General features: G+C 39.4%; 1 protein-coding gene across 1 annotated transcript in view; it reads right to left on the bottom strand.

The window, feature by feature from the left end:
- Positions 1-11,630, bottom strand: part of CCDC27 (coiled-coil domain containing 27) — a 259,053-nt gene extending 247,423 nt beyond the window's left edge. The window contains exon 1 of the mRNA XM_069239955.1: positions 11,524-11,630. The gene's annotated coding sequence lies outside the window, so the exon portion shown is untranslated. The remainder of the gene's footprint in view (positions 1-11,523) is intronic.
- Positions 11,631-12,135: the final 505 nt, after the last annotated feature.

Here is a 12,135-nt window from a genome sequence, read left to right as displayed (position 1 = left end):
AAAACTCCAATATAGCAGTGTACGATGCTATACCAGATGAGGACGATTGTGGGATTTAGGAAATAAGATCTCATTGGTATCTGCGGAGTGAGTGATGTCGGAGACAGGCAATACCTGAAATCATTTGAGACACTCACAGAGGAATATGACTTCCATCAATCACAGGGTTTTCCAATATTTACAATTGAGACATGTGTTAGATCATTAAAAAGAGCAATTGACCTCTATTCAACCCACTGGAGTCAAAGATTATCTTGGAGGTGCTAGGCAGATATGGTATGCCTAGTACCTGTACATACTGCTTACTCACTATAAATACACCAAACAAGTTTGGATCCTTGCGCTTGGTTTGGAAGAAGGATATAGGGTGATTCCGGCAGTACTAGGAGTGGACTGCAACTAGACTTGCTTCTGAAAAGCTTGTGATATCTACATGCCTGCAAATCATACAACTCAAATGCCTACATAAATTTGTTGTTCCCCTACTTGGCCCAAGAGTGGTTAATAGTATCCTGTGTATGTTATAGGGAGGACTATAGATATTGGTTTCACATGATTTGGTCCTACCCAGGGATAACATGATTTTGGCAGAAAGTGCGGAGTACAGTAGCCAGGGTCATGGGATGACCAGTGGAGACTTCTCCAAAGTTTTGCTTACTTCGTATAAGTGAGGACTTGAATGATTCCAGGTAAGAAAAGATTTTGGTGGGACTTGGGTATCTCCTTGAAAAGAGAGACATTGCAAAGAAGAGGATAGCATGACAAAGCTTTTTGGCTTGGATTAACGCAATAGACTATTGTACAGTTACAGAGAGGGATATCTTCTACTGCGCTAATGGATCCCCATTTAAACATCCCAAAATAGGGATAGTGGTAATGGTGGGAATATTCACAGATGCAACTTCTTGATTTCGGCAAGTAGGGTAGGTGACTTTAATGAACTGCCCAGAGCTCCTGCCAGAACACTGGCTCCCTCCCAATGAAGTTCATGCTATAACACATTTGCAAAGAACAAGTTTTCTGAGACTTTAACAAATAAAATATAAAAACCTTTTTTTCTTTAATATACATTATTTTATTTCATTGGTCCAACAGCAGGTGTTTAATTCCAATTAATAACTTAAAAGAAACCATCTGATAGCCAGAAATGACAAGTATTCAATATGTTAACAGCTGTCACGTGTTTCACGATATACTCGCTTCTTCAATGCCTTGTGATGCTCAACTCGACATACAAATGCTCATAATATTTTCAGTAGACAATATGGAAACTGCCCTGCACTCCTGCCAGCACACTGGCTACCTCCCACTAAAGTTTGTGCAATAACACAAGAAGAAGTTTTCAGAGAGTTGAACAAGTAAGATATAAAAGCCTGTTCTTCGTTAATATAAATTATTTTATTCCACTAGTCCAACAGCAAGTGTAAATTCCAAATCATTACTTATCAAAATCCATCTGATAACTAGTATGATAAGTAATCAATATGTCAACAGCCAACACGTGTCTCAGGATTTACTTGTTTCTTCATGGCTGTGCCATGCTTCTGTCAAAATACAAATACACATAACATTTTCAATAGGTAATAAGGAAATTGCTTGGTGCCACTCCCAGAACATCAGAAACAAGTATATTGCGAAAACATGTCTTGATTGTTAACATATTGATTTATTGTAATTTCTGGTCATCACAGCATAAAAAAGTATGGGATTTGTCATCCCGAGTGCAAAGGGGACAGGGCGAGCGAAGTGGCTAAAAGAGAACAAAACATTCTACAACTACTTTGTTGGCCTTTCACCTTTCACCTTCATATAAATAAATACAATGCACAGCCACCTTAAATTAAAAAATGAAAATTAAAGTATCTAATGCCAAATGCATTCCTTTATGTTATGAAACCTCATTTGGTTAATGTGATAACTGCAGATGGCTGTCTGTGTAGCGAGCCATCCTCACAACTGAATCCTGTTTTGTGCACTAGGGAGTGGTGTATTTATAGCAATACAAGGTCCCATCCTGTGACTTAAATCAGACTAAATGTGCAATGCATTTTTTTAAAATTGCACTTACACACAGCATAAGATAGGCTGCAACAAAATGTGAAAACACATTTTTGGTATGATGTACAAAGCCATTTTGCAGACACAAAGCCGAAATCACAGGTTTTGCAACAAATACATGGCATTTTTAATGCACTAAACCAATTTTGTAATTGAATAATGGGCTATCAAACCATAAAATGGCTTTTGGAAGGCATAATGAATCAGTCAGAAGTGGTGTGTTTAGGCCACCTCCTTCTAAATAGCAATTTGTTATGGTGTCTAAATGAAATCATGTCTCAAAACATTGAAAAGTTCCTGATTCCTAATACATTTAAAAATGTGAAATATAAATTTGTTGGGGAGTAAGCAGTGGTTCAAGGATGATTTGCAATTTTGTAAGCAGACCGATTTGTACGTATGTTGGTTCACAAAATTATTTTCCTTTCTGAAAGATTTTATGTACAATTTCCACACCTTGTTTGCAGATGAATATTTGGTGCGTCAGGCCCTTGAGGTTTAAGATAAATCAAGTGCATTAGAAATACCTATCTGTAACAGATTGTACGTAGTGCAACGCTAATAATTTTCAACTAAATGATGCACCTGAAAACACAGCTGATAACACCCTTGCAGGATCTCTCAAAAAGAATAATCCATTGTCTTCATGAACCCTCAAATTACCCCAAAATTAAAGCTGTATACTGACTCCTAGGCAGACTTACACTTGCTGATTAACCAATTGCACACATTTACATGTATTTACGTTCACAGGCACCCTGGTGAGAATGCTTGCTTCTTTGTTTGCTGTCTGCCTCTACCTTGGCTTCATAGAATAGGAGACCACCTCCCATCCCTTTCAGCCTGAGTCACCTAAGGAACAGCCTTATCAATTCTGGAATGTTTTTCTCGACCAGCGACACAGTGATTGGCACTATGGATGGTATTACAAAGGAGTTTATTGACCCTGACAAACTGAAGCACTTTCTGGAAAGCAGATCAGGCACTGCAATGGAGATTAGACACTCATGGTCAACAGATGCACAAGGCCCTATCCCACATAATTTCATCCAGAAATCAGAACTGCTTCACGACCTCGGAAAGACCCACAGCACAGTGACATCACCCATCAGTGCCAGGGATGAATCTAGATCACCCCTGAAGTCCAAGAACTAACTTTATACCCGCCCGGACTAGCCCATCAATCTTATCATGCCCCTTCCGAAGGTCAATATATTAACCTCTGCTATATTGTTTCCTTTTAATGAACCATACTTGCTATACTGAGAGGCTCACGGCGTAAGCTGCCTGAATCGCCAGTCCAAAGTTTATTTACCCAGTACCCTGTGACAAAGAACACATCTGCACACAGTCATCCCAAAGACTTTCTTGTCTTCTGGTGTTACAGGTTGTTAGAGTTCTTTTTATGTTCATATTTTGTATAAAAAATAATATTGAGTATTACTAATTGTGTGCTAAATGTAATACTCAAGCCATAAATTAGTATAAATGCACTCAACCAATTTTAATTTATGGTTTAGAAGTATGTTTATTGACATGATTTAGTTATGTCAAATTTTGGTGAAACCGGTATGCTAGTTAAAATGGATGAGTTTTGTCTCTGTTTCTACTCCTATATTCACCCCCTCACACTGGGTTCCCTTGTGCACCTTTTAGCCCCACAATCTTTACAGAAAGCAAAGACAACAGATGTCATGTTTTTTTCATCAACATAAATTCAATGGACTATTTGAAATTAAACTTTTAATGTGCTAGGTAGTTTGTAGCTTTCAAGGTTTCTTTCACTGTGTTTCTGTGGTCAAGTTCAGTTTCACACATTGGTGAATAGCTATTGTTAAATGTGCAAGTTATGTTCAAAGCATCTCTAGAAGACAGTATCAATGGGATAGTGCTAACATATACTGCCATTGACGTGATTCACCTAAGAAATGATACACAGGATAGTGACACGCTGAATCTGTGGTTTAGCTACTTTTCTATGCAAGAATAGTGATGAAGAACCCTTTAATTTTTTTAGCTTTCCTGGATGCCAATGTGGATGTTGTCCGACCCTTCGTTGATTTTGCTGTTCATTTGGGACTTAGAATGATTTTTGACTTTGGACTACTCTATATATCTTTGCATGTTAAGACTTCATGGCATTTATTCTGTATTGCTTACTTTTTTAGATTCCTATAATTAAACCTTTCAACGTTTTCCCTGATCCAGAACTAATATTGAGTGGTCCCAGTTACTCTTTTTTGTTACTCTGCTAAAGTGATGTTGGGTGGGTGTTCCTTTACGCAATATCAACCCAGAATGGAACCTCCTGAAAAATTGCAGCGTCCTGAAAGATTTTGGTGCATCATGATAACAGGGGTACAGTCCTAAATATTTGGGTATGGGGTTCCACTTTGACAGAATTTAATCAACCCATACTTGCTCTATCACAAATGTCTCTCTCGACTGCCTCCCCTCAAAAAGAAGCATTTGTTCTTTGCAGCACATTACCATTCAGCCACACATACTTCGTGTTCTGGAACTTGATGGAATACTTGTATCCTTTGCATGCTAGAACACTATTTTTCGCTAAGTTCTCTAGGCCTAGGAGCTTCCTGCATGGATGCAGCTCTGTCAGCTTAAGTGAGAACTGCTCTATGTGGGGTGCTAACAAAGATTTATTTTGATTTAGAATAGCGCAGATTCCTGGCAGAGTAATTATAGACAGTAATATTGCCAGCTGATTGACACTCACCTGTTCAATCTCAGGAGGAATGAAAGATGCATTAGGAATAAAACCTGAAAACTAACAGTCATACATCCCGAAATCAGGAAATTTAACCCACTAGAATCAATATTCTAAGACCTGTACACTTGTAGTCTCAAAAAAGCTTATGTTGCAACGTCCAGATGAGCAGAGTAAAAAAGGTCCTGTTTGGCCAAGAGTCAGACAGTAGTGTCTTTTTGACACACAAAGATCTCTGCAACAGGTGCACTAATCAAGCAGAACAGATTTACTGCCACATTTCTCCTTGTTGCCCATTGTAGTGATGTATTGGTTTGTATGTAAAAGATGAATGCTATGACATCAGGGGCAGTGGAATGTTGGGGCAGTGGAATGTTGGGGCAGGCTGTGACTGGGGATTGGAATGTTTTCATATGAAAGGTCAGAGTTGTGCTGGTTTGGGGATGGCAAGCTCATGTATCTCTGTCTGTACATTATAACTGGAAATAAACTTTTAAGGAAAGAACAAGAAGAGCCAGTGTACTTACTTCACATGGCGACGAGCAGGATCGTAAAGCAGCAAGCATTGGACTGAGAAAACTGCAATTATTGGAAGGCAACGCTACAGACATCAGACTGAGGATTGGAGAGCAGCTATTTTCGGACCTGCTTTGTTAAAGGCAACTTATTTTAAGCAAGTGAGGGAAGTTTTTTTATTTTTTATTATTATTTATTTATTTTTCTCTTTCTCTAATACAGTTGCCGTTTGTTTACTTTGTTTGAGGCGCGTGTGTACTGCTCAAACGTTAGATTATTCATCGCCTCGGTCCTCGCGTGCACCCCCGCTTGGTTACTGGTTGCCTGGACAACATAATGCTTAATAACAATGTCTTGTGAACGTGCTGGTTCTTGCGCTGGAAGTTACATGGGAGCAGGAACAGCGCCCTTCTAATGTTAATTAGTACCAAGTACATGGTATTATTTTTACTATTCTTAATTTTTTAGCAACTTCATTGCTGAAGTTTATCCGGCACAAAGGAAAACTAACAGAAATTATTATAACAGAGATACATGTCTTGCTGAAGAAGTAAGCTAAAGAGTTATATTTTACAGCTATAATTTTTAGTACACCATGTCTTCGAGTGGAGATTCTTCTGGTACAGGGACGTCGCTTTCTTTGCAGTTGAGTACACCAAAGGAATTTTTAGCGTCTCCTGGTGAACCAGCTGTACAATGGAAGGAGTGGAAGGAATATTTTTTGAATTACATCGCAAACTTAGAAGATTGCAATGGTTTAATCTCTGCTGAAAGAAAAAAAAGGATCTTAATGCACTGTTTAGGCCCTGAAGGTCTTCGTATTTACAATCAACTACAAAAACACGATAGAGGCGATGAAGATGTGTTTCAAAGTGCTATTTTGGATTTAAATGATCATTTTTCTCCTGCTGTTTGCATTGCGGTAACTCGTCACGCATTTTTCCACAGGAAACAAGAGAAACACGAGGACATAGAGAGCTACGTTTCTGCTTTAAAACATTTAGCTAGCTCATGTAGGTTTTCTGGTCTACATGATGAACTGGTACGGGACCAGATTGTAATGTATACTAAAAACAAATCTATTCAAGAGAGGTTGTGGATTGAAGGCGAATCCAGTCTAAAGGATATTATTGCTTTAGTAAAGAAAGCAGAATTATCCGAAAGATGTGCGAAAATCACTTTGGCACAGGATAAGAACTTTGAAGAAGTCGTTGCCAAAGTTAGTGATCGCAAGCACAACAAATGGTCCATGGATAAGCGGGATAATGACTTTAAAAAAGAGAAAAATCAAACTTTTGCAAAAAATCCAAAGTCTAACATGCCTGATCGATCCAGAAATGAGTGTTTCCGTTGCGGGAGTTCCTTTCATTCTGCAAAATTTGATGGGTGTCCAGCTAAAAATGCTAAGTGTTTGGAATGTGGAATTGTAGGCCATTTTGCTAGGGTGTGCATGAAGAAACAACTGAAGAAGGTGAACAGTAAAGTGGCCTGCATTAAGGAAGTGGTGGAAGACTGTTCTGATGACAGTGATGAAGACGTAAATTATAAACTGAGGGGTCACAAAACTGTGGTTTTGAACATTTCAGGACAAACGTCAAACAAACCCTTGTGTTGGATATCATTTGGGGGAGATATGTTGCAGGTGGCAGCAGACTCTGGTTCCCCATACAGTATTGTTTCAGAATGCACATGGCAAAAGCATTTTGTACATAGTTTAGGGGAACATTTAGAAACCTCTGACATTTCGCCTGAAAGTTACACTGGTGATAGAATAGATATTATTGGTTTTAGATGGCTGGTATTCAAATTTAAACAAAGACAAGCCGTATGTAAATTATATGTGGCTAAGGATGGTCCGTCGGTATTAGGCTGGAAAGACCAAAAGAAACTGCATATTGTGCTTGATCCTAACAGTGTAGGGCAAGTCTTAGTAATGTGTGATGAAGAAGACACAAAGAAATGGGTCACACAAGAGTTTCCAGGAGTGTTCAATGGGCAAGTAGGTCAACTGAAAGGCTTTATACATCAGATTAGACTCAAAAAGGATGCCAAACCAAAAATTCATAAGGTACGGAATATTCCGTTTATTGTCAGGGAAGAGGTAAAAAAAGAGTTGGACAGGTTACAAAATTCACAGATTATAGAACCAGTTGAAGCTTCTGAGTGGGTTTCACCTTTGGTTGTTGCGCGTAAAGCTAATGGCAAAGTGTGTTTGTGTGTGGATTTGAGAGGTTTGAACAATAATATCATAGTAGATCAGTTTCCTTTGCCTCGTATTGATGAGATGTTGTCTGCCACGAGAGATGCTAAATGGTTTTCCACTTTGGACTTGTCGTCTGCTCACCACCAGGTTAGGTTGGACTATCATAGCAGACATCTTACAACTTTTTGTACACCATGGGGTTGTTTTCGTTTCAAACGTATGCCATTTGGTTTGGCGTCGGCGGCTGCCGTCTTTCAAAGGTTGATGGCGCAGTTATTTGGACATTTGCCTAATGTTACATTCTTTCAGGATGATATTTTAGTTATGGGAAGTAGCAAGAAACATCATGATAAGGAATTGAGGAATGTTTTGAACATCTTACAAGAAAAAGGTTTGACCGCAGAGATCAGTAAATGTAGATTTGCACAGAGAAAAGTAACGTATTTAGGACATGAGATTGATCATGAAGGCATAAGACCTAAAAAAAAGTTGGTGGAAGCTATTAAGAATGCCCCATGCCCCACATCTAAAGATGATTTGAGATCCTTTTTAGGTCTAGCCGAGTTTTATTCGAAATTTGTAGAAACATTTTCAGCTAAAACCTACCAAATGAGACTGTTACTAAAAAACAAAGTGAAATTTGTATGGAATGTAAGTTGTCAGAAGGCTTTTCAGGAAATTAAGAATGCAATTGTGAGTGCTCCAATGTTGCATGGGTACGATCCAAAAGCTTGTTCTATTATCACTACGGATGCGAGTGGTAAGGGCCTTGGTAGTGTATTAACACAGTGACAATGGGGGTAAAGAATATGTGGTTGCATTTGCATCCCGTTCTTTGTCTCCCACAGAGGAAAAATACTCTGTAATAGAGAGAGAAACTTTGGCATGTGTATGGGCATTAGAACACTTTCGGAAATTTGTTTGGGGGCAAAAATGCATCATACGGACTGACCATAAGCCTCTTACTAAATTGTTAACTACAGAAGGTTTATGTAGAGCATCTGCGAGAATAGCTAGACTATCTATGAGACTACAAGATTTCTTATATGAAGTGCAGTATGTTCTTGGGGTAAAAAATGTTACTGCAGATTTTTTAAGTAGAATGTCCTTACCTTTAAGAGAGTTGGATCAACATCCATGGAATGACTGGTGTGTAGCTGGTGTGTTTGATGAGAATACTTTAAGCTCATTGCAAAAAGAAGAATGGATCATGGAGTATGAGAAAGACGAAGTGTTGAAAGAAGTTAAAAACAAAGTGATGTTCGGCTGGTATAATGACAAGAAAGTCAAAAGCAGTGATATGTTAAGAGCTTTTTGGGAAGTGAGAGATGAATTGAGCATTGAAGGTGATTTTGTGTGTAGAGGTGGGAAGATTATTCCCCCCTGTGGTATTAGAAATAAACTTATTGCTATTGGACATGAAGGTCATTCAGGAATATCTCGCACCAAAAGAGGAATTAAAGTACTTTATTGGTGGCCAAAAATTGATGTAGAAATTGAGAGATATGTACGTGACTGCATGGAGTGTGAGAATAGTGACAAACCTCAAAAGACACTTAACCCGCCAATTTCTTCTTCAAGTTGTCCTAATATACCATGGGAAGAAGTTGCCTTAGACATTATGGGTCCTATTACGTGGCATGATGGGACTTCAAAGTTTATTGTGGTTTTAGTTGATTTGTTTTCAAGGTGGATTGAATTTTCTGTGTTACAAAAAATTGATACCAAGGCAGTGATTAATTTTTTGGAGGAAATATTTTTGAGGGAAGGATTTCCCTGAATTTTATTGACGGACAATGGTGTTCAATTTAAATCTGAGGAAATGAAAACTTTTGCTAAAATGACTGGTATTGAACAAAGGTTTACAGCTTTATATCATCCCAGGGGGAATGCTGTAGTGGAACGTATAAATAGGATTTTCAAGGGCATCATTCAAATTGCAAAGCATGGAAACAAAAGTAATATAGATTCTGAGTTAAGGAAAATGTTATGGGCTTATAGAGTGACACCTCATGAGACAATAGGTCAAAGTCCGTTTGATATAATGCGAGATAGAATTCCATTTTCGAAGATTAACCCTGGTTGGATGCAAAGAAGCAGACAAGTACTTTGGAGCAAGGAACATGTAAGAAAGTGCATAATTCACAAGAAAAGAACAAGGAATATTTTAATAATAAATATGGCACTAAAGAAGCACATTTGAATGTGGGAGATTGGGTGAGAGTGAAATCCGTAAGGAAAGTGGCTAAAGGTGAGAGCAAGTTTGGCGAGCCTATAAGAATTAAGAAAGTGATGAGAAATACTGTCATTTTGGATGATGGCAGTGTATGTCACATGAGTCGCGTTGCTATTGCTAAGCCTTGCAAACAACAATTTGTGCAGTATGATTTGCTGGAAGGTAATAATAACAAATATTGGTGGTTGGAGTGTGATATTGATGGTAACAAAGATTCTAGAGTTATTGGGGAATTGGGAGCTAGGGGCTGTCAGGAAGGTGTCCAGACTCATATTAATATGGGAGAATTTGAATGTAATGTGAATGAGCGTGAACAGAATAAAAATGTAGTTTGTGGTGAAGTGAAGAAAAGTTGTTTCGGCAGGGTTTTGAGAAAACCTAAGGTATTAGAAAATTTTGTGTGTGATTAAATAAAAATATATATATTTATTTATATACATATTATTATTTTATTTTTTTCTTGTTTTTTGGTGTTTTTTTTTAAGGGAAGGGGATGTGTAGTGATGTATTGGTTTGTATGTAAAAGAAGAATGCTATGACATCAGGGGCAGTGGAATGTTGGGGCAGGCTGTGACTGGGGATTGGAATGTTTTCATATGAAAGGTCAGAGTTGTGCCGGTTTGGGGATGGCAAACTCATGTATCTCTGTCTGTACATTATAACTGGAAATAAACTTTTAAGGAAAGAACAAGAAGAGCCAGTGTACTTACTTCACCCATTTCTCTGTGGCACAGTTTAAAAAAATAAATGAATAGTTTGAGGCCCATATTTTGAGTCATTTTTTAGAACAACCTCGACACAAAATCACATTTGTGAAATATAGTACTGTGCTCAAATGTACTAATGATAAACCTCTTATATGTGGGAGGTCTTAACATCTGATGTCACTAATTGTGATGTCACTTCCTGTGAGGTAATGGGTTGTGATGCCACTTCCGGTGATTCCATGTATAATGCCACATGATGTGAACTTGTACTTGCATACTGCCTAACTTGGATAGTCACCCACTTCTGTTTTTTAGGACTTGTGCCCTGCTGTAGTGTCTTCCACCCATATCTCTTGTTTCCAGGAAACCTACCTCTCACCATGTGGAGAAAGTTTCGAAACGCGGGAGCTGCCTCAATCTGTTTCCAGTGCTGGATTGACCACACTGCCGTGGGCATTTTCCCGGTGGGGTGTAGGCTTGGGGTTGCTTTCTGGGAAGGACGGGCTGCCATGACCAAAACAGCCCCCCTGGCCCCCTTCTAGTGACAACTTCCCGGCTGCTAAGCTGCTTTGAACATCTATGCCGGGGTTGATTCCAGTTTCCAGTCCGGCCCTTCCCGTGTGAACTGTAAACATGAAATCAGTCCTTCGAAGAACACTCAGAGCTCAACGGGTACCAGGCAGGTACCAGCCTTTGAAGCGCTGGCTACTTGAAAGTGCGTGTCGAAGAAGACCCTCTCTATCTATTTACTGGTCGCACAACCCCGCCTCCCACTTAGAGCTCACCTGTGCCATGAGCCCACCCTAGTCAGAACTCACCTATGGAAGGCGAGCTGACCCTTAATGTGAGAACTTACCTGTAGCCGGTGACTTCCACCGTCATGAAAGCGGCCTAGTTGTAGTTTTCGTGTCAGAGATCGCCTGTGTCAGAATGCAGCTGCGGCAAGTGCAACCCCCTCTCCACCCCTCCCCCCCCCCCAACACACACACACACACACCACCCTCTTCTCTTCACAGCTCACGCTCGGCTCTCATGTTAGACCCCACCCGTGGCAGGAAATCATCCCTTGAGACCTCACCTGTGACAGTCGCGTGTGTCCTCGGCACCTCCGCTCCGGTCTGCAGCAGCCTAGCTTCCTCTGCACACAAACCAGCGTTGCCAGGTCCAACCCGAAGAACAATGCACACGGAAGCCCAGCCCACACACGTTCTATCAAGACATTCTACAAGGAACAACCCCTTCAGGCTGTCTGTCGATCGACTGTCATTCCTCACTGGCGCGGGTTGTACGCTTTTGCTCCATGCATGTCTCTTATTCGTTGAGTCGGAGCATTACAAACTTCGATTTCCATCAAACCCGTAAGAATCAAAATTAAAGTAATGCATTTACTTATCTCATTTTGGCAACCAAAAAACAAAGTATTAAAGTGTGATTGGTTATTTGGATGGTTAGTGGATAACACAAGCAGAACACTCTAAACTTTACTCTTTTTTGAAAGACACAGTTGTGTTCCAAAAAGGAAAGTTTGGAAAACATCTGCAGGATTACATAAAGCTATTCCTAATGGGGGAACAGGGAAGTAGAGCTGGACTTTGTTAATATAACATTTTATTTTAAACTGATAAACTGATAGATAAAATGTTTGGAATGGAACCAATATGTTATGTTTTGCTATCAGCATTTTCACAGC

The sequence above is a fragment of the Pleurodeles waltl genome, chromosome 6, assembly GCF_031143425.1.
Source record: "Pleurodeles waltl isolate 20211129_DDA chromosome 6, aPleWal1.hap1.20221129, whole genome shotgun sequence".
Classification (NCBI taxonomy): domain Eukaryota; kingdom Metazoa; phylum Chordata; class Amphibia; order Caudata; family Salamandridae; genus Pleurodeles; species Pleurodeles waltl.
The sequence above is the reverse complement of the archived record's forward strand: the minus strand, read 5'-3'. Positions and strand labels throughout refer to the sequence as shown.